Source organism: Scylla paramamosain, chromosome 17 (genome assembly GCF_035594125.1).
Source record: "Scylla paramamosain isolate STU-SP2022 chromosome 17, ASM3559412v1, whole genome shotgun sequence".
Taxonomy (NCBI): domain Eukaryota; kingdom Metazoa; phylum Arthropoda; class Malacostraca; order Decapoda; family Portunidae; genus Scylla; species Scylla paramamosain.
Genome location: NC_087167.1, coordinates 17,507,129 through 17,535,000, shown reverse-complemented (window position 1 = coordinate 17,535,000; position 27,872 = coordinate 17,507,129). Strand labels below are relative to the sequence as shown.

Sequence of the window (27,872 nt, the reverse complement as noted above, 5' to 3'; positions counted from 1 at the left end):
AACAAGCAAGAGTCCAGCGGCGCATCTAAGTCCTCATTTCCATTTTAAGTTTTCTAAGATGTTATGCTGTCCTTCACTTATTGAATAGAGCAGTGAGTATATATTAGTTTCTACTCCATTGTTCGTCTGTGATCGTGATTATTTCACGTATCAATTAGAAAAATAGAAAATAATAACCTCTCCGATGTTATGTAGTCCTTTACATATCGAGTAGATCACTAGAACATGAACATTTATGTAAGTTTCTCTCCCATTCTTCGTCTGTGATATGATTCGTTTAAGTATCACTTAAAAAATGGAAAGTAAGGTGTGTAAAGATTACACTGTGCAACACGATCTTTGTCCTTGGTAGCAACTGTTATTTTCTATTTGTTTATGCCTAAAAAACATGGAAAAAGCACTGATATTTATTTCTAACTTTGCTTTTGTGGCCAGGATAATATTTATGAAATTTACCTATTCCCATTGGAAGGAAGTGGCGAATCTGAACTCTCATTTGCACAAAGTAGAAACAAAATGACATGTGATACAAAAGTAGCATTTATTTGTTCTTGGATTACACAAGTGAGAAAATAAAACAATATAAATTAGAATTTTTCCGCGATATACGCTTATACTGTAAATTACTTTCACGAATATAGTCTCCCAACATGTTTTCATTATACGACCCTTGGTAGCGGCGTTCTAGAAATTCTTGAAACATTTAGAAGCTTCTCGAAAGCTCTTGCTACTCCTAGAAAGCTCTAAAAAATTTTCCTTCATCAAATTAGTACTGAATCTGTCTGGAATGCAAGGGAAAGTTGGTTAGTTTCAAAACATCGCTGTCCAGATCAGAAAAAAAAAGTTTTAAGGGAATAATTGTCATTATCTTTTATTTCTAAATAAAAGCAATTAGAAAATAACATTTACTGACCAAAGATAAAAAAAAAAGTTAAAGTTTTGTTACACGGTGTTATCACTTATCGTTATCGAGTCGTGATATTAAATAAGATATCAGTTTTGTTTTCACTTTCTTCCAAAACAAGTGGTTGGCATTTTTTCTTTTCATTGCTTTATCAGAGAAATCGTAAAAAAAAAAAAAACATACTTGTCAAATTTTGATATTTTTCACTCAACAAATATATATATATATATATATATATATATATATATATATATATATATATATATATATATATATATATATATATATATATATATATATATATATATATATATATATATATATATATATATATATATATATATATATATATATATATATATATATATATATATATATATATATATATATATATATTTTTTTTTTACAATAACAAATATCAAAGATATCACTGTGGCTTTCACGTCTGAACCTTAGCAACTCAATTATTTCTCCCTTTTAAAGCTCGTATCCAGTCATATATATATATATATATATATATATATATATATATATATATATATATATATATATATATATATATATATATATATGTACATGAAAATAATAAAATTTGTAAAGATTTTCGTTTTCACTTACCTAATATTTGTAAAGATTCTACTAACATTGTTACATCTTGACATTAGCAGCTCAGTTAATCCTTTCATAAGACTCTTTTCTTGTCATGGAGCTGTTTTTACATCGATCAGAACACGAAAATAATAACATCGCTAAAGATATAACGTTCGTTTCCCCTTAAGTAATATTGGTGTAAATATTCCACTATCGTCCTCACATCCTGGCATTAGCACTTCAGTTATGCATCTCCCTAAAGCTTGCATACAGTCATTATTTTTGTTTTCCTGTCAATTAGAATATGAAAAAATTATGACACCCGTAAAGATACAGTGTTCGTTTTCACTTATGTAGTATTTATGCAGAGATTTCACTATCGTTCTCTCACGTCTCGTATGCAATCGTGATTTTTTTCTCATTTTATAACTTGGAACACGAGAAATAGCACTGGTAAAGATATGATATTCGTTTTCACTTTCATAATATTTATGTAAAAACTCCACTATCGTCTTCACATCTTGACATTTTCTCGTAAGCATTTATCAGACCGATAATTTTTTTCTGGTCTCCACAGCTCGTCATCGGTCAGTGGCATCTCTTTGTATCGACTGACTTGGTAAAGAAAGCGCACAAACCCATGCGGGATGCGAGGCAGCCTCCTGACCACACCATGAACTGCCAAGTCACATCTCGTTAGTGACTCCACGCAAGCAACCTGATTATTCTTTTGTCCCTTTTCTCTGTTCGTCAGTCTTTTTTTTTCTTTTTTTGCTGCAGTATTTGAAATTAGGCGACGAAGGAAGACTAAGGTTCATTATATATATATATATATATATATATATATATATATATATATATATATATATATATATATATATATATATATATATATATATATATATATATATATATATATATATATATTATGATTCTAGTGACAATTTAATATGTATTCTGCATCTTGAATAGGAGAGAAACACACATGAGAATCTGACTAATCATCTCTGTGCCCGAGGCTTACAAAAAGTACGAACCTTGATCTTTCATCACCTCATTTGAAAATACTGCAGCTAAGAAAAAAAAAAAGTATATACATATTAAATTGTCACTAGAATCATAAAAAAGAGCCTTGAAAATACCAGCAACTTCTAACCTAATTATTTTTTTGTCCTCCTCAAATTCTCAGCTTCGTCTCTTTCTCTTTTTTTTTTTTTTTTCGCTGCAATGTTTGAAATTTGATGATGAAAGAAGAATACGATTAGTATGATAAAACGTTTCAAGCTCTCATTACGTCTGTTTTCAAAGGCCACAGATGATTAATCGGGTTCTCGTCTCTCTCTCTCTCTCTCTCTCTCTCTCTCTCTCTCTCTCTCTCTCTCTCTCTCTCTCTCTCTCTCTCTCTCTCTCTCTCTCTCTCCCCGCAGTAGCAATATTTCCTGCACTTTCAACGTCGGCCTCCGGGGAACGACATCATTTGGTCAGCGCGTCGGCAGAGAAATCTTCCGACAAGGTTTGCACTTTTATAGACTATTACTCTGCTGTCCTTGGTTTCCGGAAGCTCCTGATGACGGGCGTGGCCAAAGGCAAAGGTGGGAAAGACGGGGAGCATTCTTGCTGGCCGTGGTGAACCGCAGAGCCATCACTATAATACGCGGTGGTAGGCTACAGCATTTAACTCAGAGGTCCGTAAGACACAAGTGTGAAATGAGTATAGTGCCTATTGCGCTTACTTGCAGAGGAATGTGGTGGTGGTGGTGGAGGTGGTACGGGTAGGTTAGAGGAATGTGGTGGTGGTGGTGGTGGAGGTGGCGTAGGTAGGTCAGAGAAATGTTGTAGTGGTGGTGTGGTGGTGGTGGTGGTGATTTATTTGTCTTTATTTTGTGCCGGAAAGACGATATGCCATTTTCTACGAGACAGTTATTGATATGGGATGCACAAGGGGTAGGGGGGGACAGTCTTCCCCTTTCTGTCTTGCATGAGAGAGAGAGAGAGAGAGAGAGAGAGAGAGAGAGAGAGAGAGAGAGAGAGAGAGAGAGAGAGAGAGAGGGGGGGGGACCCATATCATCAATTTTTGTTATTTATTTATTTATCTATTCATCTATCTATCCATCAATCCATGCATCTATCTTTCAATCAGTCTTTCTCTCTTTATTCTTTTCTATATACATGTATCTACGTATACATCCTTCTATCTATATTATTTGTTCATTCATTTATGCACTTATTCATCTGTTTGAAACACGTAGTAGCTGAGTAAGCCCCTGGAGGCAATTAGAGGAGAAAGAGAGGGGGCGAGGTTAAAATAAAGGAAGGAGGGAGTGAGAGGCAGAAAGAAGGAGCGCGGAAAGGGAAAGAATGGGCAATGAGAGGGAGTAATTTTATTGGGGTGAGAATTAATGTCAGGTGATTATGTAAGCGAGAACATTGATGTCAAGTGGTCAGCGTGAAGTGTTGCAATGGAGGCCAGTGGAGGATGACGTGGTGATGACGAGTCGTGTTGGTGCTGACATCCAAGCACTGCAATGTGACGTAAGATTCAACTTTTTGTTGTTATTTTCTATTTGTTCATTCATTCATTTATTTATTTATTTTATTTTATTTTTGTTTTCCTTTTACTTTATATATATATATATATATATATATATATATATATATATATATATATATATATATATATATATATATATATATATATATATATATATATATATATATATTTTTTTTTTTTTTTTTTTTTTTTTTTTTTTTATGTGTGTGTGTGTGTGTGTGTGTGTGTGTGTGTGTGTGTGTATGTGTGTGTGTGTGTGTATGTGTGTGTGCGTGCATGTAAATGACAATAACCTACACCAGAGTTTGAGACAGTCACAATAAGGCGCTGAAGTGTTTGAGAATATAAAATATGACTTACTAAACACCGTAACTTCCAAAACGCGCCAACAGAATTATACAAGTGAATTCCATAGTCTGATTTAGTTGCACTGCTCTGTATATAATAGTATTTACAGGATCAGAGAAGCTATTAAGTAAGAGATGTGATTTACGGTTGTTATTGTGTGTGTGGTGGAGGGTTGGTATGGCAATGTGCCGTGGGTATAATACCGAGGGAGTGTGTAGCAAGACCTTGAATTGTATAAGACAAGAAAAATTGAGAGAGGGAAAGGAGAGGGCAGGGCTAAGAAGGAACACAGAGGGAGAGGAGGGCAGGGGGAAGAAGGAGGAGACGAAAAATGAAAGGGAAGGGAGAGGCAGGTGCCGCTATTCAAAACCAGTGGAGGTATTAAGACGCGCACAAAAAGACGCTGACTTAACAAGAATGAGACTGCGGAAGGGGGCGCTGGAGAAGGAGCGACGAGGGATTATGAGGCTGAACACTGGAAACTGCGTAATGGCACCACGGCAATGACATATGACGCAGACTAGGATCACGAGAGAGCTCTGCTGACTCTCCCACCGTGAAACTGGCATAAGAATCGAACAGACAGCCTTAGACGAGTCAAGCAATGTATTTGCCATAAAGCTACGCGAGGAAAGGGATAGACGTGGGAACAAATCACCTCTTTCACTAGACAATGATGGAAGGCTTGTGTTTGGGAGAGGTAGGAAGGAGGCTGTACTGCAGATTAGCTAATAATGCTTGGGAGGCGTGCGTTATTGTTGGAGATAGTGGAAATGATGGTGATGGTGGTGGTAGCAAATACAATACTTAAAATGCATGATGTCAGAGTTAGTCACGAAAAAAAAAACTGAGCCAATGACACCAACAGCAACGATAACGATTAGGACGAGGAGTGTGCTGATGCAAGCAGGTGTCAAAATCCATTCTTTAAAGCCTAGAAGTCACGGTGGTGATGATGATGCTAGCAAACACAATAAAAAATAATGCATAATGAAAGAGTTGGTCACATGAAAGAAATCGAGAGGCAGTAACACCAACAACGATAACGATAATGACGAGTGTGCGTTGATGCAAACAGGTAACGAAATCCATTCTTTAAACCCTAGAAATGAATAAGTGTTCCTGCCTAACATTTTATAATGGCAGAAGGGAAAGGCAGTGGGTGAAGTAGGTAGTAGTAGTAAAATAACGCACGTATTGAACTGGAGTCAGAGGGGTGGAACGGAGTGTGGGGTGTGTGGGTGGATGGAGGGGATGGGAAAAGATAAGGAAGAACTTGTCATGCTCCGCTGGGGTTAAGTGTAGAGTCGGGTGGGATGGGAGGGTGAGAGTGTAGGTGTAAGAAGTGGAGGAGGAGGAGGAGGGGAGAGAGGAGGAGTATAAACGTGAGCATTAAAGATCATAAGAGAAGGAATACAATGAGGCAGTGAAAGGATAGACATGGAATGATTCGCTCTGACCTTATTCGCTTTCCTGATGATGATGATGATGATGATGGTGGTGGTGGAGTGGTGGTGGTGGTGGTGGTGATGGTAGTGTTAGTGCTAAAATACGTGTATCGGTGATGGTGGGATTTTTGGTGGTGGTAGTAGAAGTAGTTGTAGCAGTAGTAGTAGTAGTAGTAGTAGTAGTATTAGTAGTAGTAGTAGTTTTCTTAGTCGTCACTTCATCTCTCTGATAGTGAAAGACCTGACGACTCGGAGACAAAATAAGACGACGATAACGATGCTGATGATAAGGATGAGGATGAGGAGGAGGAAAAAGAAAAATACAAAGAAATAATAAAGAAAAACAAACAGCAACAGCCCTACTGGACCTAACGAGGAGAAGGAGGAGAAAGAGAATGATAATGATGATGATGATAGAAGAAGTGAAGGGAAGAGAAGGACGCATGAATTCCACACCACATATGACTAAACATTCCTCGACGCTTTCTTATATGTGTCATGTTGACTTAACAAAATCACGAGATAGGCATGCGGCGGGTGACGAAGGGGGAGGAGGGATTAGTGATCATCCAACACTCATAGCCTGGTTATGGAACAAAGTGTTTAAGAATACCAGCTCAAGCTCCCACGTCAAAGGCACTGTACTTTTAAACCTTTGCGTCAGGAGCTCAATATCTCAGCTATTGGCTAAATCTCATGGTTAAATGTTCATCCCGTCTTCAGTTCAAGCTCCTAATGAGACTCGGTAATATAATATGCTGAGGAAATTATTGGCGTACATAATGTATTTACCCATTTCCTCACGTCTTTCAGCTTTCCTATAGTTTTAAGAGACACAAAATTATGCACCAGTTCAGGAATGTTTTTTCAAAGGCCAAAGAGATAACTAGTCGGATTCTCATAGAGTGGTTTTCACATTGATGGTGAAGAATCCTTGATAAACTATCGCTAGAATCATGAAAATACATTTGAAAATACCAAGTAACTTCCACGAGTACATGTTAAAAAGTTGTCATGAAAAAATAGCGAAATGTTTAGAAATAAATTTATATAAATGATCATGAAGTCGCAAGATAATTTTCCGTGCCTTCATACCTCCAGTCATGACGTTACTTCCTTACTGTGTGTCTAAGTTGTTTTTAGGGGAGTTTTATAATCTTATCATTACTGCATGTGTTATCAGTTCGTCAGATTACAGTAATGAATGCACAAGATTTTACATAAAACCTCGTCCTAGCTCATGCAGGAATAGCCTTATCTGGATAATAATCATTTGAATACTGAATGACTTAAACACTCATTACTTCATCCCAGTAAATCTAGACTGATAACTATTTGACTGGTAATGACAGTATGACACTTGTTATCTTGAGTAATCGTAGACGAATCTTACAGAACAAAACATACTCCTACAAGCACCAGTATGTCTTTACTTCTCAGTCGCTCCTTTTACTCTAAGTGGTGTTTCTTAAAATTGCACTACGTATACTCAGTCATTCCTTTCGCTGTCATTGATGTCTTTTGAATTTTTTCTCTAGATTTTCACCAGAGCTCTTTATGAAGCTAGAGGATAAGTCATGCCAGTCAATCTACTAAGTAAGAAAAGACCTCAGAGTAATGTCGAAGTAAGAGATCAGTGATGTGTGTATGAATGTAGTGCTTTGTCTGTCCTGTGAGGGATTGTTGGTTGGTATGTAGATGAATAGATTGATAGACACGTCATGCCGGTCAATCTACTAAAGAAAAATATGACGTCGGAGTAATGATTAATAATAGTAATGCCAAAGTTAGCCTTCAGTAATGTGTGTGTGTGTGTGTGTGTGGAGCTTTGTCTGGGCGACCCTCTGTGGGATTGGCAGCCTGAGATTGATAGATAAATGAAGTCATACCAGTTAATCTGCCAAATAAAAAAATAAAAAAAGACCATCGAGTAATAAATAATGGTAAGGTCGAAATGTGCTCTAAGTGATGTGACGTAATAACGAGGCAGACCAGCGCTGAGCACCGTGCGCCAGACAGTGACCGCAAGACTTCATTGTGTTGCCATTGGGCTTATCGTCGTACACCAAGCTTATGTAGATTCACACACTCCGGTATCATTAACACAATCATATTTTTGCTTAAAATATATAGATCGTCAGTAGGAAATCACCTAGCATAGGGGACAAGGAGTTATGAGCACGGAGCATGCGCAGGGCAGTCCACCATCCAGTCGGCAGTCTCCTAGCCAGGCAGTCTTCCTCCGCCCTCGCCAACCTTTTCAAGAGTATGCCTCGCACGTTTGCTCTCCTGCTCTACTCCCTATACAGCGTGATGGTATGCTATCCTTCTTTCCGTGTATAGAACGGTACGTTTCATTTTATGGCATCAGAAGGGAAGCTGCAAGATGTAAGCAAGGAGTTTCCATCCCCTGCACCAGCTGGCTGCATGTCGCCTGTGAGTACTAGACAACTCCGCTCTCGAAATATTTCATGTAATGAATTCACGTTAGCCATTTTAATTGCAATGGAATATAAAAGAAATTGTGTTGCCAGATTTAGTTTTATTGTCCGGGATGTGCCAGCAACGGACTGTAATTCTTGCCAAGCCAATAGTATCCCGAAACCAGCGTCGTGCCATTGCTCCCAAACGCCGCCGCTACCTGAGCAGCCTAAGTGCATCCCAACCTGAGCTGCGAACTAAACATAAAATGAACAGGTAAGGCAGTGCTGTGTTGTTTATTTCAACCAGTTGCAGAACATTATATAGTAATTTTAGCAAGTTGAAGTTTGCTGTAGGACATGAAAGAAATTGTAGTTATTGTTAGTGTTTTATTGTCATGTGCCTACGATGGCCTTCATTTCTGCCGAGCAAAGACTATCACAGACCCGCGCCGCGCCACGGCTTCCTGACGCCGGCGCCACCTGAGCGGAGGCCGCTAAAGTTCGTTCTAATTTGTCCTACGAATTGAGTATAAATTGAGCAGGTAAGGCAGTGCTATTTGGTTACTTTCAACCAACTGCAGAGTATATGTAGTGCTTTTTTTTTTTCTCCCCACCTAAGGAAATCTGCATGAAGTAAGCAAGGAATTTGTCCTGTTTACAGCGTGCCTGTGTGTGATAACCCGATCTCTCGAAATATTTACACACAGCGTTCACGTTAGCCATTTCAAGTCTGTTGTAGGAAAAATCTGTATTGCTATAGTTAGTATTTCGTTGTCAGGCATGTGCACACGACGGATTCCCAGCATCCCTGCCTGGCCGAAAGTATCACAGACCTGCGCCCTGACACTGCAGCTCCCTGACGCCGCCGGCACCTAAGCAGAAGCTAAGTGCATCCTAATCTGTGCTGCAAAATATGCATGAATTGAGCAGGTATATTTAGTGGTAGTTCTCTCAATTATAATATACGAAGGAAAACTGCGGGACGTAAGCAAGGAGTTTCTATCATGTACCGCATGGCTGCATAAGGCGGTGACAGCTAGACAGCCCGCTCTCTTAAAATACTGAAATGCAATGTATTAAAGTTAGAAATTTGAAGTCTGACATATCGTGTCGTAGAACATGAAAGAAATTGCACAGCAATTATAAGTGTTTTATTGCCAGGCATTTGTCACGACGGCCTTCCTCTTTCCTGCCTGGCCGAAAGTATCACAGTAGCCGAGTAGATCCTCGACGCCGCCACCTGAGCGGAGGCTGTAAAAGTTCATCCCAATCTAATCTGCGAGATGTGCATAAACTAACCAGGTAAGGCAATGTTATTTACAGAGTATAATTATGTAGTGGTTTTCTCGTAATATTGGCAAGGGAGCTGCGGGACGTGAACAAGAGCAACTGGAGTTTCTATTCCACTTCACCGCGTACTTGTGTGGAATGTAGGCTTATTCGGTCCTTGGCTCATTCGGACCGGGTTTAGACCACATCTTTGGCTGATTCGGCTCCTTGTTGTGGGTGATTCGGATCCTTGTTTTGGCTGATTCGAACCAATGCCAGTGTCCTCCCTACATAAAAAAAAAAAAAAAAAAAACTTGAGGGCATGAAGAAAAGTTTCTTAGGAATAAATAACCAGTTGCCAGGCTGATCTGCCATGCGGATGAACGACGTCCAGTGTTTAGAGTACAGAAAAATTGTGGCAGACCACTTCAGGCCATCGACTGCGACTAATGTGGGGTCAGCAACACCGACGTTGTGGAAATAAAGGCAATTCTTTAGTTGTTTAAATCGTGTCTAACGCCAAAAAGGGAGATGGAGAGTAAGACGTACATATTATGGTCTGGCTATATTATGTGGTGCCACGCCCTTTGTGTTGTGAAGAAATAACATTTTACAAGCGTAAAGTACACACGTAAAAAGGTATAATAAGTATGACAAGCTGCGTCGCGGTGATATATCTTTTAATTCGTGCGAGCTGGATGCAAACATCCTTCAACTGCCTCATCATTGAGCCCAAACAACAGGTACATGCTGTTCTACTGATGTTTCAGCTTTAAAGTTTGATAAATTAGATGTATAAATCTATCAAATTTAAGTTGTATATGTTTATGAAGTCTCGATGCACTGCTCCAAATCTCACTGACGAGGCGCAGGACGTATCGATGAGATGGCACTTTGAATTATCCTTTGATGTGTCACGCCCGAAAAGGTCACTGAATGCCAATGACGAAGCATTGAGTACTGTGCAGACTTCCGTCAATACATAGATAGTCTCGCGGAAAAAATCACTTATTGTATTACTGTATTACACGCGCGCGCGCACACACACACACACACACACACACACACACACACACACACACACACACACACACACCTTTTTTGTCATTAAATTAATGGAATTGTTACTTGTTTTTTCACAGCCCCACCTGTAGTATCAGCTTTTTACACACACACACACACACACACACACACAAAAAGCACGTTCGGCATCGCTCATGCCTGGTCGAGGGTATCACAGATCTGCACCGCACCACTGAACCCACCACCTGAGTGATGAGCCATAAAAGTTATTAGAGCTTGCCAATCTTTGCTGCGAAACTGATAAACTGATCATGTAAGGGAGTGCTATTTAATTAATTTCCATTATATGGGGGTAGTTTTCTTTCATATATCATACAGGAAGGAAAGCTGCAGGATATATAAGCAAGTAGTTTTCATCTCCTGCACCGCATAGGACCGGTGACAGCTAGACAAGCCGTTCTCTTGAAATACTTATATGCTGCATATTCTTCACATTAGTCATTTTAAGTCTACTATAAGATACATGAAAAAACTGCACTGCTATAAGTTGTTTTTCATTACCAGGTATGTGCCAGGGACAGCCTTCATTCTGCCAGGTCGCACCACTGCCCTCTGATGCCGCCGCCAGCTAGGCAGAGGCTGCCATTATAAGTGCATTACCAGTCTGTGCTGCCAACTGACCATAAACTGAACAGGTAATGCAGTGATATTTTGTCCATTTCAACCAATTACTGAGTACATATAATAGTAGATTTCTCACTTATATGAAGGAAAGTTCCAGCAGCTACGAAAACGCAGCTACGGAGTTTCATCACGTGCACTTGTTGAGCAGCGCTAAGATTCACTGACCACTGAACCCTCGTTCCTAGAGGATTTTGACTTTAACCTGATAAGCGATCATGAAGTGATTAAATACTCCGGGAATTACTGTTATTTGTTATTGCAATACATTAATCCCCATAGCTTGATAAGACGTTAAAGTGAAGCGATAGTTCATGTAAAGATAGTTCTTGAAGTATTTCACACAAGCAATACTTAAACAGTGCTCACCTCCTTGCTGGTTAACCAAAGCTATTTCAGTGTACCTCACCAATGTGTAAAGTAACTTTCTTCGGTGTTGCGACATTATACCAGCGTCCTTAAACCTTGCAATACTACGGCGTCGATTTCATTATAATCCAGATTATTTGATGAAGCTGAGGACGCTACTTCTCATTATCAAGGTGTTAAAATCATTTACACATCCACCAGAGTTATATCTCATTTTCTCTCTCTCTCTCTCTCTCTCTCTCTCTCTCTCTCTCTCTCTCTCTCTCTCTCTCTCTCTCTCTCTCTCTCTCTCTCTCTCTCTCTCTCTCTCTAGACGATTTTTTTTTTTTTTATGTAGGAGGGACACTGGCCAAGGGCAACAAAAATCCAATAAAAAAAAAAAGATGCCCACTGAAATGCCAGTCCCATAAAAGGGTCCAAAGCGGTAGTCAAAAATTGAAGGAAGGATAAGTGTCTTGAACCCTCCCTTTTGAAAGAATTCAAGTCATAGGAAGGTAGAAAAACAGAAGCAGGCAGGGAGTTCCAGAGTTTACCAGAGAAAGGGATGAATGATTGAGAATACTGGTTAACTCTTCCATTAAAGAGGTGGACATAATAAGGGTGACAGAAGAAAGTCTTGTGCAGCGAGGCCGCGGGAGGAGGGGAGGCATGCAGTTAGCAAGATCAGAAGAGCAGTTAGCATGAAAATAGCGATAGAAGACAGCTAGAGATGCAACATTGCGGCGATGAGAGAGAGGCTGAAGGCAGTCAGTTAGAGGAGAGGAGTTGATGAGACGAAAAGCTTTTGATTCTACCCTGTCTAGAAGAGCGGTATGAGTGGAACCCCGCCAGACATGTGAAGCATACTCCATACATGGACGGATAAGGCCCTTGTACAAAGTTAGCAGCTGGAGAGGGGGTGAGAAAAACTGGCGCAGACGTCTCAGAGCGCCTAACTTCATAGAAGCTGATTTAGCTAGAGATGAGATGTGAAGTTTCCAGTTCAGATTATAAGTAAAGAACAGATCGAGGATGTTCAGTGTAGAAGAGAGGGACAGTTGAGTGTCATTGAAGAAGAGGGGATAGTTGTCTGGAAGGTTGCGTCGAGGTGATAGATGGAGGAATTGAATTTTTGAGGCATGAACAATACCAAGTTTGCTCTGCCCCAATCAGAAATTTTAGAAAGAGCAGAAGTCAAGCGTTCTGTGGCTTCTCTGCGTGAAATGTTTACCGCCTGAAGGGTTGGACGTCTATGAAAAGATGTGGAAAAGTGCAGGGTGGTATCATCAGCGTAGGAGTGGATAGGACAAGAAGTTTGGTTTAGAAGATCATTAATGAATAATAAGAAGAGGGTGGATGACAGGACGGAACCCTGAGGAACACCACTGTTAATAGATTTAAGAGAAGAACGGTGACCATCAACCACAGCGGCAATAGAACGGTCAGAAAGGAAACTTGAGATGAAGTTACAGAGAGAAGAATAGAAGCCGTAGGAGGGTAGTTTGGAAACCAAAGCTTTGTGCCAGACTCTAGATAAAGTTTTTGATATGTCCAATGCAACAGCAAAAGTTTCACCAAAATCTCTAAAAGAGGATGACCAAGACTCAGTAGGGAAAGCCAGAAGATCACCAGTAGAGCGGCCTTGACGGAACCCATACTGGCGATCAGTTAGAAGGTTGTGAAATGATAGATGTTTAAGAATCTTCCTGTTGAGGATAGATTCAAAAACTTTAGATAGGCAGGAAATTAAAGCGGTAGTTTGAGCGATTAGAACGGTCACCCTTTTTAGGAACAGGCTGAATATAGGCAAACTTCCAGCAAGAAGGAAAGGTAGATGTTGACAGACAGAGCTGAAAGAGTTTGAATAGGCAAGGTGCAAGCACGGAGGCACAGTTTCGGAGGACAATAGGAGGAACCCCATCAGGTCCATAAGCCTCCCGAGGGTTTAGGCCAGCGAAAGCATGGAAAACATAATTACGAAGAATTCTAATAGGTAGCATGAAGTAGTCAGAGGGTGGAGGAGAGGGAGGAACAAGTCCAGAATCGTCCAAGGTAGAGTTTTTAGCAAAGGTTTGAGCGAAGAGTTCAGCTTTAGAAATAGATGTGATAGCAGTGGTGCCATCTGGTTGAAATAAAGGAGGGAAGAAGAAGCAAAGTTATTGGAAATATTTTTGGCTAGATGCCAGAAGTCAGAAGTTAGATCTTTGAAAGATTTTGACAGTTTCTGTTAATGAAGGAGTTTTTGGCTAGTTGCAGAACAGACTTGGCATCGTTCAGGGCAGAAATATAAAGTGCATGAGATTCTGTTGATGGAAGGCTTAAGTACCTTTTTGTGGGCCACCTCTCTATCATGTATAGCACGAGAACAAGCTGTGTTAAACTAAGGTTTGGAAGTTTAGGTCGAGAAAATGAGTGAGGAATGTACGCCTCCATGCCAGACACTATCACCTTTGTTATGCGCTCAGCACACAAAGACGGGTCTCTGACACGGAAGCAGTAGTCATTCCAAGGAAAATCAGCAAAATACCTCCTCAGGTCTCCCCAACCAACAGAGGCAAAACGCCAGAGGCACCTTTGCTTAGGGGATCCTGAGGAGGGATTGGAACGATAGGACAAGATACAGATATGAGATTGTGATCAGAGGAGCCCAACAGAGAAGAGAGGGTGACAGCATAAGCAGAAGTATTAGAGGTCAGGAAAAGGTCAAGAATGTTGGACGTATCTCCAAGACGGTCAGGAATACGAGTAGGGTGTTGCAGCAATTGCTCTAGGTCGTGGAGGATAGCAAAGTTGAAGGCTAGTTCACGAGGATGGTCAGTGAAGAGAGAGAAAAGCCAAAGCTGGTGGTGAACATTGATGTCTCCAAGAATGGAGATCTCTGCAAAAGGGAAGAGAGTCAGAATGTGCTCCACTTTGGAAGTTAAGTAGTCAAAGAATTTGTTATAGTCAGAGGAGTTAGGTGAGAAGTATACAACACAGATAAATCTAGTGTGAGAGTGATTCTGTAGTCGTAGCCAGATGGTGAAAAACTTGGAAGATTCAAGAGCGTGGGCATGGGAGCAGGTTAAGTCATTGCGCACATAACGCACATCCAGCTTTGGATCGAAAATGAGGATAGAGAAAGTAGGAGGGAACAGAAAAGGGGCTACTGTCAGTTGCTTCAGACAGATTACATGGCATTTCGAATTTATTAGTAATATTGGATGGGTTAGTTAATATTGCAAAACAGGAATATGTAACAATAAACGCACCTTCATTAAACAATTAATTAAAGTCCCTTTTCCGTTAACCCCACCCAAGGAACGTATGGAGTCCTTATCCCATCACAGCCCTCACGATGTTAACATACCATTTCCATCAACCACGCTGCTTTAAGTAGCCTGACCAACATACCACCTACTCTTCAAACTCCTCTGTAAACACTCGCCCGTCACGTTTCCATGAGAAAACAAGGAAAATGAGGAGATTGCAAGAGGCCAGTTGACCCGTGTCGTGAAAAAAATCGGCGCAGGCGAGAGAATCGCCCCAGAGATGAAATTGTCCCAGACCTCAATTACTCATATACAATAAAGTAATGTCATATAATATATATATATATATATATATATATATATATATATATATATATATATATATATATATATATATATATATATATATATATATATATATATATATATATATATATATATATATATATATATCTATCTATCTATCTATCTATCTATCTATCTATCTATCTATCTATCTATCTATCTATCTATCTATCTATCTATCTATCTATCTATCTATCTATCTATATATATATATATATATATATATATATATATATATATATATATATATATATATATATATATATATATATATATATATATATATATATATATATATATATACGCGTAGGTACTTTCTCCTCTACTCTCTACTCTTTCTCCCTCCCTCCCTCTCTCAACTCTTTCTTCCTCTCTCCACTCTCCCTCCCTCCCTCCCTCTCTCGCTCTCTCTACTCTTTCTCCCTCCCTCTCTCCCTCTCTCTACCCTTTCTCCTTTCTCCATCCCTCCCTCCCTCTCTCTACCCTTTTCTTCTTTTTCCCTCCCTCTCTACTTTTTGTCCTTTTCTTCTTTTTCCCTCTCTCTCTCTCTCTCTCTCTCTCTCTCTCTCTCTCTCTCTCTCTCTCATCCCAAAGCTCCGGTTGGCTATTTTTGGTTAAGAATGGCTTGCATGAGAAATAAGGCATCTTTTATTCTTGGTGACTTTAACGATAATTTGTTTGGCAACGATAACAAGCTTAATAAGATCATAAAAATAACAAATTAACTCTAATGATAAATAAACCAACAAGGATTACCGCTACATCATTAACATTGCTGGATCTTGCTATCACTAATAAACCTGAGCTAAGTAAATCCTGGGATGTTGTTCCGCAAGAAGTCGGTGATCATGACCTTATTAATATCACTGATATTACTAAACCTAAGAAACCGCCTGTTGCTCGATCTCTTCGTCATCTCGGGAACTATACCAAGGACGCTTTTTGTTTTAAACTTTTGCAAAAAAAAACAATATTTTAATGATATCATGGACACTAATGATGCAAACACGTTCATATTTTTACAGAAAATTTTATCAAATGTTTAGATAACTGTGCTCCCATTGTTACTAAGAGTTACAAGACCATTTGCACCATGGATGAATGATCACATACGTGAAGCTAAGAGCCTTAGAAACAATACTCGCATAAAACTTAAATCTGATCGACATAATGTAGCTTTACAGGCAAGAAAAAAGCGTGTAAAGACTCTAACAGCTGGAAAAGCAGAATATTACCATAAACTGTTACAGGACACAAAAAGTAACACCTCTAAGACCAGGAAAACTATAAAAGACATTGTTCTTGATCGTAAATACAACTCTAACGAACATAACTTTGAAAACATAACAAAGCCAATGAATTTAATTTTCATTTTGCAAATTTGGGGAAGAATACGTATTGAACGAACGCAAGAACTCCTCCATGGTGAAAAAGTATCATGTAAATTTTAATGTAGTTTTAGGTGACGGCAACGTTTTTAGACCTCGTCCTGTAAATGTTGAAACTATTATCCTTACGATTAAAAGTTTAAAAGAAACTAGTTCTGTAGGTTCTGATGGCATTTCAGTGAGATTTATTAAGGATGCATTCTTTGTTATATAGCCTTTTACTTGAATTGTATAATTAATACCTCGAGTGTAACAGACAACTTTCACCTATGCCATGTTAGTGCGGAGGCCACGCACGTTGGCAGATAGGACTCAATTGGTGACGAGTCCCCGGCGACTCAGTCATTCTAGCTGAGTTGTTGGTTGCTGAGGCCCCTCTGTTGGGCGAGATTGGGCGACCACTGCCACCCGTGTGGTTGGTTGGACCCAGGGAGTAGGCTGAGGCACGGTATGAGTTAGTCCCAGCGGGGAAGGCAGATAGGCGGGGACAGTCTGCCTGGCCTCAGCGATTATCCTTATGAGAAGTTGTTCCTGCCTCAGCTCTGCCGCTCTCAAGTGGCACTCCTCAATTGTCTGGCCGCGTCGGGAGCAGTTCTCACACACGGCGTTTTTCCTATGGAGTCGAGGAGCGGTGTGCTGCCGTTGGGTTGGCTGAGTGTGTCTGGAGCTACCTTGCCTTGGAGGGTGACGAGTGGAGGGAGGGGTACGCGAGGAACGGATAGTAGTTTTAGGAGAGAGAGTTTTGCTCTCTCTCCTGCTGTCTTCTACTTGTTTCCTCCTGGGCGTTTTCGCTAGCTCTGGTCCTAGCGCCATCTGCGTCACCTCTGTGTCTGCCTCTAGCGAAGCGTGGAGGCTGACGGTTGTTGCTGCTGATACTATTGTCTCATTCTTGGTTACTGCTGGTTGGAGCTGTGGGTTCATTCTCGTTAGAGGAAGAGATGGTGGTGGTAGTGGCGGTCGGTCTGTCGTTGTCCACGTCGTTACTGTCACTGCTGCTTGTACCTTCTTCATGGGTTGAAGCGGAAGCTCTGTCGTTCTCTCTCTCTCTCTCTCTCTCTCTCTCTCTCTCTCTCTCTCTCTCTCTCTCTCTCTCTCTCTCTCTCTCTACTCGCTTTTCTCTCTCTGTCTACTCTCTCTTACTCTCTACACTCTTCTTTCTCTTTTTTTTTCTTTTTTTTCTTACTCTCTACACTCTTCTTTCTTTTTTTTTTCTTTCTTTTTTTTTCATTTTTTTATTTAAACAAAATTTACATCTGGCTTAAAACAACACGTTTTTTATGCTGCTACTTGAAAAGCCTTCTTCCTTTACTTAAAAATATAAAGAAGAAAATATATACAAAAGCGAACTCATCCTACTAAGTATTCACATGATTAACACAGCACTAGTGTGGGAGTTTGTGTTTTACGCCACCTGTGTGCAGCCACTTTCACTTTGTCTGTGTATCACTCGTGGCTGCCGTAAACACATTCCACAGTCTGGAGGTTCTGGCTGTGTAAGACTACCTCGACTAAGATAACTTTGCAAAAGTTATCTTAGTCGTGTATAACTATTTTATAAAGCATTATTACTGTGTGGTATAATAATGAATATTATAATATTTTGCTAAGATGTATAGGCATATGTATGTAACCAGTGATTAAATCAATGTATAAATAATAAGCAAATATAGATTAATAAACTAGAAAATGATATGGTTATATATATTATATATACAGTATTTACAATAGAGGTCATATGTATCTATATGTTAAGTTCACTGGAGGTCAGACACGACCATATTTTTGTGTCTTTCTTATGGAGGGTTGAGAGTCTGAAGGCGTAACCACTTGTGTGTGGACACTTTCATCTGCTGTGTGGACAGACGTCGTACGTCCACCACAGCCGTGAGGGTGTTCCACCACACTATACAGTGGCGGAGGAGAAGGCCCGTTGGTGGGTGCTGGAGCGAGACCCTGGCACCTCCAAAGGAGATCGTTGCTCAATACCGTTCTTGTATTTCGCTCAGATATCCTCCAGGTAGCTCTTAGGTCTGCTAGGTGAGGAACATTCTGGATCTGAGCCTTATGAAGCACTGTCAGCGCTGCAACTTTCCGGCGATGATCCAGAGTGTCCCTCAGCACTGGCCCATCCTCCTGTATCTGCTGCTGCTGCTGCTGTTGTCGCTGCCGCCACGGTTGCTGGCGAGGCTGCGTCTGTCTGGCGCCACTGATGAGGCGCTCTGCTCTCCTTAGTGCATGCACTTTGTCCAGCAAGTTGAGATGACATCGGGCACTGGACATCCACGTGAGCGGCGCGTACTCCATGATGGGCCTGACCTGAGCCTTGTACAGGGTCAGGAGGCCATCGGAGTCAAGGAGGTGCCTCAGACGCCGCAACAGTGTCACCTTCTGAGACGCTTTTCGGGCCACGTCCTCGAGGTGACGGTCGAAGAGCAGCAGCGAGTCCACCTCCACACCAAGGATGTTTACGCTGTCCTGCAGAGGGATGTTGTTGTCTCCCCATCTTCAGCCTTCCATGCACCTCACGTGCGTCCTCGTGAGAGCGGGATACCACCATGGCCTGAGTCTTTTCGGGGGCAAACTTGACTTGCCACCGGTCGCCCCAGGCCATGATGTCTTTTTTTTTTTTTTTTTTTCTTTTTTTCTTTTTTTTCTTAGGGGGATGCGCGAACGCAATCCCCGCTAACAAAAATTTCGCACTCGAGTTAACCACATTTGGGTTAATCGCAGGGGTCAGCACCGCCGGAGTGCAATGGTGGGCCTCGCCCTGGGAGAACCGCCTTCGTGATCACGGTGTCTCCTGTGCATTGGCAGACTGCACTGCGGCCTGCGCCTCCCCTCTCTCTTAGGTCAAAGAGAGGGTGCAGTCATCTGCATACGCACTGGCTGGAGGAACACTCTGCAGGAGGTCATTGAAGTAAATGTTCCACAGTATGGGTCCCAGAACTGACCCCTGTGGAACAGAGGCCTCTACAGGAAAGCTGGCGGAGGTGTGGCCGTTAACCACAACACAGAGACTCCTGTCCGTCAGGTAACTGGAAAGCAGGTGCAGCAGGTCCCCGGTGATGCCCAGCTGCTCCACCTTTGCCAGAAGTCCCCGATGACACACAGTGTCGAAGGCCCCGGCAATGTCCAGGGCAATCACTAATGATGGCCGGCCGACATCCAGGGCGTCATGCCAGGATTTGGAGAGAAAGAGCAGATCTGAGATGGAGCGTCCTTTCCTGAAGCCGAACTGCCTGGGTGAGTGAAGGTGGTGCTTGTCCAGGAACCTCGTCACCTGCTCTCCGATGACCCTCTCGAAGATCTTGCTGATCACCAGCAGGAGAGAGATGGGACGGTAGTTGTTCGGCTCCGGCTTCTCCTTCTTCTTATGGACGGGTGTGACCCTTGCCTCTTTCCACTGAGACGGCCACACCCTGGACACCAGACACTGGCGGAAGATCAACACGAGAGGCGTGGTGAGCTCATCCGCACAGTGTTTGAGGAGGTGAGGGCTTACTCCGTCAGGACCTGAGGCCTTCCTGACGTTGACCTCCTTCAGGTGCTCCCTAACAGCGGCCTCCGTGATGACCACGCTCTCTATGCTTGAGGCAGCAAGGCGTGGGAGAGGTGGTGGCTGTCTGTCAGGTTCTGGCGCCTCATCTTCTCGCTGAACACCTTAACAAGCAGGTCTGCCTTCTCCTGGCTGGTGATGGCCAGGTTCCCACATGGCTTAGTGAGAGCCGGGACACGTTCGTGGGAAGTGACGCCCTGCTTCTCCTTCACCAAGCTCCACCATCGCTTTGGGTCCAGCTGGTTGAAAGACAACATCCTCTTGCTGTTGTCCTCCCATCTTGCTTGCCTTGGCCCATTTCGCTGCTAGCGTCATTGCTTTGCACGCAGCTCGGTGCAAGGCCTTGTTCTGTTGGGTGGGCCGCCTCTTGTAGCGCTGCCACGCGCTGTACTTGCGTTCAGCAGCAGCACGACAACGATATCCGAACCAAGGCTGGTCCTTTGGACTCGTTGCGTAGGTCCTGTGCGGCACGTGTTGCTGCTATAAGTCCTGCAGGATGGTGGTGAGGGTGTTGACGTCGTTGTGCGGCTCGCCGGTGAGCACCGTGTCCCAGGAAATCTCCCCAAGGGCACATCTCACAGCTTCCCAGTCGGCGCAGTCCCACAGCCAGATCGTCCTGTGGTGCTCCTCCTCACGGGCTGGGGCGAGGTTAATGGTGGAGAGTACGGCAAGGTGATCAGAGATACCCACGAAGTCCAGTGGGCGGCACTGTACACAGTCACCTGCCAGGTCTGTTAGCACAGGGTCCAGACAGAGATCCTCCACACTGATGTGTAGGGAAGTCAACATGGTTGTGAAGTCCCTGCACCACTGTCAGCTCAGTAAATGCCCTCAAGACAATGTTGTGGTTGAGATCGCCCACAATCACAACGTTCTAACAGTTGTGAGCCGCCATGATGTCGTCCAGGTTGTTGGTGCCACTGAGGTCGGTACATGACACACAGCAGCAGGGCGCCCCTGTCAGCAAGTATGATACGGAAAAACATCATCTCCATCACGTCTGGTGTATTTGACTTTTTACTCTCTCTCTCTCTCTCTCTCTCTCTCTCTCTCTCTCTCTCTCTCTCTCTCTCTCTCTCTCTCTCTCTCTCTCCTCTCTCTCTCCCCTCTGTTTCTCTCTGCTCTCTCTCTTTATCTCTCTCTCCTCTCTCTTTCCCTACTCTCTCCTCTTCTACTCTTTCCTCTCTCTCCTCTCTTCTTTCTCCCTACTCCTCTCTCTCTCTCTCTCTCTCTCTCTCTCTCTCTAGAGAGAGAGAGAGAGACTCTCTCTCTCTCTCTCTCTAGAGAGAGAGACTCTCTCTCTCTCTCTCTCTCTCTCTAGAGAGAGAGACTCTCTCTCTCTCTCTCTCTCTCTCTCTCTCTCTCTCTCTCTCTCTCTCTCTCTCTCTCTCTCTCTCTCTCTTTTTTTTTTTTTTTTTTTTAAACAAATATTTACAGAAAGGCTTAAAATTCCACGTTGAGTATGGAATTATTTAAGAAGCCTATGATAGTATTATTAACAGGAATAACACTATACATATTTAACATAAAGATGATAATGCTAATACAATAATACAATAAGATAATAAAAATTTAAAGCACCAGTGGGGACAGGTGCGTGCTACGCCAGCTGTGGGCTGCCAGCTTCACCTGGTGCGTGGACATGTCCTGCACTTGGGGCGTGGCCGCCGTGAACATGTTCCACAGCCGCGAAGTCCTGGCTGTGTAGGTACGCTGGTGTTGGCTAGAGCGAGATCGAGGCACCTTCACTAGCTCGTCGCTACTGGCCGCAGCTCTGGTGCACCTCTGCACTGTGTGTGGCAGCAACCTCAGGGAGTCAAGGTGAGGGACCCTCTGCACCTGAGTTTTGTGGCACACCACTAGCGCCGACACGTCCCGGCGATGCTCCAGTGACGTTACTGGTGGTTGGTGCTGTTGGTCCTCATGGGTGGCCACCAGACGCAGAGCTCGCCGCTGCACAGCATCCAGTCTCTGCATGTGGGTGGGGGCACTCGACATCCAGGACAGGGCACCGTACTCCATACATGGGCGTATCTGTGCCCTGTATAGCGTGAGGATGCCCCGTGGGTCGAGGGTGTTCGCCATCCTGCGCAGGGCAGAGACTCGGAGAGAGGTCTGGCGGGCGACGACACCGATGTGGTGATCGAAGCGTAGGCCGCGGTCCACAGACACGCCCAGGATCTTGATATAATCCTGAAGTGGCAGGCTCTTGCCTCCAAAACGCAGCTGTCCTGAGACTGCGTGTGAGGCACCTGGGGACCGCGAGATGACCATCGCCTGCGTCTTCTCAAGAGCGAAGTTTACCTGCCACATCTTTCCCCACTGCTCCACCAGTCCGAGCTGCCTGTTCAGCTCAGTGACGGCACGCTGACTGTCGAGGCGGCAGTAAGAGCGGGAGAGTGTGCAGTCGTCGGCGTATGCTGCCACAGATGACAGCTGCCGGAGGAGGTCGTCGATGTATATGTTCCATAGGACTGGGCCCAAGACAGAGCCTTGTGGAACTGAGGCCCGGACAGGTGAAGGCCTTGATGACTGCCCGTTGACTACTACCTGAAGGGTCCTACCCTGGAGGTAATCTTCGAGCAGCATTAGCAGGTCACCTTGGACACCCTTGGCGCGAAGCTTTTCAATGAGCCCCGCGTGCCAGACCCTGTGAAAAGCCCCAGCAATGTCCAGGGCCACCACAAGGGTGTCCAGGCCTTCTTCCAGGGCGTCTTGCCAGTCCTTGGAGATGATGAGGAGGAGGTCTGCGGTGGATCTGCCAGGCCTGAAGCCAAACTGCCTCTCTGAGAGGAGGTGGTTCTCGCTCAGGTGTTGGTAGATGGCAGCAGCCACTATTTTCTCCAGCAACTTGCCCATCACTGAGAGCAGGGAGATGGGTCTGTAGTTGTTGGGCTCAGACCTTGAGTTTTTTTATGGACCGGTACCACACGCGCTTCCTTCCATACTGAGGGCCACTTCTTCTCCCTCAGGCAAGATGTGAAAACGGTGGTGAGAGGAGCTGACAGCTCTCTAGCGCAGTGCTTGAGGAGCCGTGGGCTGACGTCATCCGGGCCTGTGGCTTTACCCACATCCACCGCACCAAGTAGCCGCTCAACCTGCTCTGCCGTCACCAAGACAGTGGTGACAGTGCAGTCAGTTTCCGGGGCCAGCTGTGGTACAGGTCGTGCCGAGTCGTCAACCTTCATCTTGTTGGCGAAAGCTCGGCGAGGAGTGTGGCCTTGTCTGCACTGCTCGTGGCGGTGGATCCGTCAGGTCTGGTGAGTGGAGGAAGAGTCTCGCGGTGACATGCTCCTTGCTGCTCCTTCACCAGATTCCACCAGGTCTTGTTGCCAACACCTGGGCCACTGAGCTTTCGCCTTCTGTCCTCCCTTAACTGATTCCTCGCCCATCTGCAGATAGACGTCATCCTCTTACACGCCTCCCGGTGCAGCGTCTTGTTCCTGCGTGACGGGTGTCGCTTGTACCTCACCCAGGTAGCATGCTTGGCCTCGGCAGATGCTCTGCAGCGAAAACCAAACCAGGCGGGATCACCAGGCCTGGAGAGATATACTCGGCAGGGCACATGCTGCTGTTGGAGGGCAAGGAGCCTGGTGGTGAGGGTGCGTGCCTTGGTCTCAGCATCTCCCATTAGGAGGGACTCCCAGTCCGTGTTCTCCATGTCCTGCTTCATGGATGGCCAGTCCGCCCTGTTCCAAAACCAGACGGTACGCGGGATAGCGTCTTCCCTCGCCGTTTGCAGCTCGACCTGAGACAGCACAGCAAAGTGGTCTGAGCTGCCCACTGGTCCTAGCTGCTGGCAGCTGATGCTGGCTTCGGGTAGGTCTGTCACCACAGGATCCAGCAGCCCTCCCCGCTCGTGTGTAGGGAAGGTGACATGGTTGGTTAGGGCCTGAACAGTCAGGAGATTACTGAAGGCATCCTGCTCCATGTGGAAGTTCAGGTCCCCCACTATCATCACATGGGAACACTTGTGACGCTGGAGCAGGGTGTCGAGTTCCTCCGTCAGGAAGTCTAGCGGGGCTCGTCCTTGTCTCGGGGGCGGTACATGACACAGAGGAGAAGCCCACTGTTATCTGCAAGTACCACCCTGAAGAACAGTGCCTCCATCAGGTGTGGCACGGCTACCTCAAGTTCCTGTGTTTGGAGGCCGTCCTTAAAACAGGCAGCGACACCTCCGCCTGCTCTATTTTTCGGTCCTTCCTCACCCACAGGGAGTAGCCTGATATTTTGCCGAACGTCGGCTCCACCTCGTCACTCAGCCACGTTTCTGTTACTGCGACAATGTCAGCACTATGTCTCAGCACGAAATTGTGGCTAAGGTCACCTACATTGGTGCGGAGTCCTCTCACGTTGGCGGAGACCACGGTCAGGTGACAGCTGGGGCGTCTGTTCCCTTGCCTCCTCGCGTTGGCTTGGGAATGAGGTGTGGTGGTGAGGCGAGACGCATTAGTGTCTGCCCTGCCCTGCCTCTCTCTCTCTCTCTCTCTCTCTCTCTCTCTCTCTCTCTCTCTCTCTCTCTCTCTCTCTCTCTCTCTCTCTCTCTCTCTCTCTCTCTCTCTCTCTCTCTCTCTCTCTCTCTCTCTCTCTCTCTCTCTCTTTCTCTCTCTCACTCTCTCTCTCTCTCTCTCTCTCTACTCTCCTCTCTCTCTCTCTCTCTCTCTCTCTCTCTCTCTCTCTCTCTCTCTCTCTCTCTCTCAGCTCTCTCTCTTTAAACACTTTAAACACTTTATTATGTTTGTCTGTATTACATATATAAGCTTAAGGTACAATTAATTGAAAGACAAACAGCCCCTTATGAAGCACAAGCTTTTTGGGCACACTTAATATCTACTTAATACGGAAATGTAAAACAACACTAAACTAAAAATCTAATTGAAGAAAATGTAAAAAAATAAATAAATAGCAATAACAAAAGAATTAGGGATAAATGGCTTTGCAAGAACAGGAAGGAAAGGAGAAAAATCATAATTATACATGAGAAATAGAGAAAATTGAAGTGGAATCTGATTATAAACAAGCAAATATTTGTTTTGAGAATAATTAAACAAACAGAAATAAATATGTATATATACTAGAGGATATAAACTATTTTAGTTACAGAGGATATGAACTATTTGGTTACAATACCAAGAAACAAAATAATTGATATTGATAAAAATTGATTGAAGTACAAGATGTGTCAGTATTGAGACAATAAATATTCTTTTAGTTTTCTCTTAAAGATATTTACGCTTAATGAATTTTTTATATGTGACAGGGTGCTATTCCATATTTTGGGACCTTTATACATTAGAGAGTGTTGGTAGAGAGTTAAGGTATGATGGGGAATCTGTAGAGAATGCCTGTAGCGTGTGGAGTGGTTATGAGTTAGGGTCAGGGTATTGTTGTTGTTGGAATTTATCAATTTGAACATGTATGATGCAATAGAGAAGTTTGATAAGTCAGAGAGTTGAAGGATTTTCATAGATTTAAAGAGTGGAGGTGTGTGTTGGAGGAAGTCACTATTTGTCATGATTCTAATAATTTTCTTGTGAAGGATGTTTAGATTTTGTAGATGACATGGGTAGGTAGTGGACCAAATTGGATTACAGTAGTATAAGTGTGGGTATATATGGGCATAATACATGATTTTCATAATTTCCACTGGAACAAAGTTTTTTATTTTCAGCAATAGAGCTATTGATCTAGATAATTTTAGGCAAAGGTTTGATATGTGATATTAAAGGTAAGATTATTGTCAAATGTGACTCCAAGAAATTTTGTCTTAGAAACTTGCGTGATAACTTTATCTAATATGGTAAGTCTAGGTAAGGGTTGGTATTTGGTGGTGGTATTTGTAAATAACATGTAGAAAGTTTTAGCTGTGTTAATTGTTAGGCGATTTGCAAGACACCATTCAGAAAAGGCAGATAATTCTAGGTTGGCTCTGTAGATTAGGTCAGTGGGATTATCACCAATCATGTACAAGGTGGAGTCATCAGCAAACTGTATAGTGTTGAAAGCAGTAGAGGCATTGCTGATATCGTTGATATATATCAGGAAAAGAATAGGGCCTAAGATGCTACCTTGTGGCACGCCAAGATGTATAGGTTTGATGGTTGATTTAGAGTTACTGTAGGATGTAAAATGAGATCGGCCAGTTAAATATGATTTGAACCAATTTTCTACACAACCGCGAATACCATAGTGACGTAATTTGTCTATTAGAATGTTTGGGTCAACTGTGTCAAAAGCTTTGCTGAAATCAATGAAAATGGGTATTATAGACTTGTGTTTATTCAAGGCATCGTGTAGGTCAGAGGTAAACACATTTATAGCGTCAAAAGTATTTAGTCCGGGGCGGAAACCAAATTGCCTATTATTTAAGAGTTTTTGTGAATTGAGGTAGTTCGCGGAAACCAAATTGCCTATTATTTAAGAGTTTTTGTGAATTGAGGTAGTTCATGAGGAAGTTCTTCATAATGATTTCAAATATTTTAGAGAACACTGGTAAAATAGAGATTGGTCGGTAGTTTGAGATATTAGTTTTACTTCCCGATTTATGGATAGGGATAATTTTTGCCAGCTTGAATCTATTAGGGAAAACTCCATCTTTTATTGAATCATTGAATAATTTTGAGAGTGGCTCTGCTAGAAGATTTTTGTTCTCTTTGATTATTTTCACAGGTATTTCATCCGTAGGGCATTTTTTATTTTTTAAGGCAGAAATAGCTTTTACTATGTCATTTCCTGTCACTATGGGAATATTCATGGAATTTAGGAAATTACCTCTGAGATAAGAAATGTGTGAGTTTTGAGCTCTAGGAAGCTGGGAGCTAAGTTGAGGTGCAATTTGTGAAAAATAGGTGTTGAATGCATTTGAAATTTCATGTCGAGTGTTTAGGACTGTGTCATTATATAGTGTAGTGTGTGGGAGACCGTCTTGTTATTATATTATTAATGTTTTCTATTTCGGTAATTAGTTCCCAAACTTTTTTTGTTAAGTCTAAAATTTTCAAACCTTTGTAGGTAATATTCAGATTTTTTGCATTTTATTAAGTTATTTAGATAATTTCTGTAATGTTTGTAGTTGGTCCATTGTAATTGACCCTAGTTTGTATAGTTTGTACAGCTGATATTTATGTTTTGTTGAATTTATTAACTAACCCCTGTGTTGTTAGTTAACCAAGGCTTACTCAGTCTTTTGGATGTGAGATAGTTTTGGTTATTTTGGGGAAGCAGGAATAGTAGTATATTTTATATAATTTATCCAGAAATATGTCGCAGTTTGTGTTTGTGTCACTGCTAGTGAGGTAGAGATTCCAGTCTGTATTTGATAGGGTCTGTGTGAATTTCAACCGATTTACTCTATTTTGTAGCCTAAAATCAACTTTGTGGTGAATATTGCACACTTTATCAGAGACTGGAATATTGATAAACACTGGAAGGTGGTCACTGATAGGAAAGTGGAAAATTCCAGAAGAGACTGGTTCATTGAAGTTTGTCCAGACGTGATCCAATAAAGATGGGGCTGCAGTTGTATTTATGTCTGAAAATCTTGTTGGTCGAGACATATGTGGGAAGTAATTGTTTGATTGCATAGTTGTAATGAAAGAGTTAGTAGGAGGGTGTGACACATGTTCAAGAAGGTTTTATATTGAAGTCACCTATGAGTATATATTCATTCCTGTTGCTTGTGAAAAAGTTATTTGAAAGAAGATTATCATCAATATATGCATTAAATTCATTTACTTTAGCATGTTT

General features: G+C 42.7%; 1 long non-coding RNA gene and 1 other non-coding gene across 3 annotated transcripts in view; one reads left to right on the top strand and one right to left on the bottom strand.

The window, feature by feature from the left end:
* LOC135108538 (uncharacterized) overlaps positions 1–27,872 on the top strand; it is a 151,930-nt gene that overhangs the window by 111,231 nt on the left and 12,827 nt on the right. The window contains exons 1-4 of one of the 2 annotated variants that reach the window (XR_010272331.1): positions 7,976–8,278; positions 8,377–8,539; positions 9,044–9,567; positions 11,122–11,252. This is a non-coding gene — a long non-coding RNA (uncharacterized LOC135108538). Of the gene's footprint in view, positions 1–7,975; positions 8,279–8,376; positions 8,540–9,043; positions 9,568–11,121; positions 11,253–27,872 lie in introns of those variants that run through there. The other variant, XR_010272330.1, reaches the window with a different exon arrangement.
* Positions 19,226–19,387, bottom strand: LOC135108901 (U1 spliceosomal RNA). The gene has a single exon (XR_010272487.1). It is a non-coding gene; the product is annotated as a U1 spliceosomal RNA (small nuclear RNA).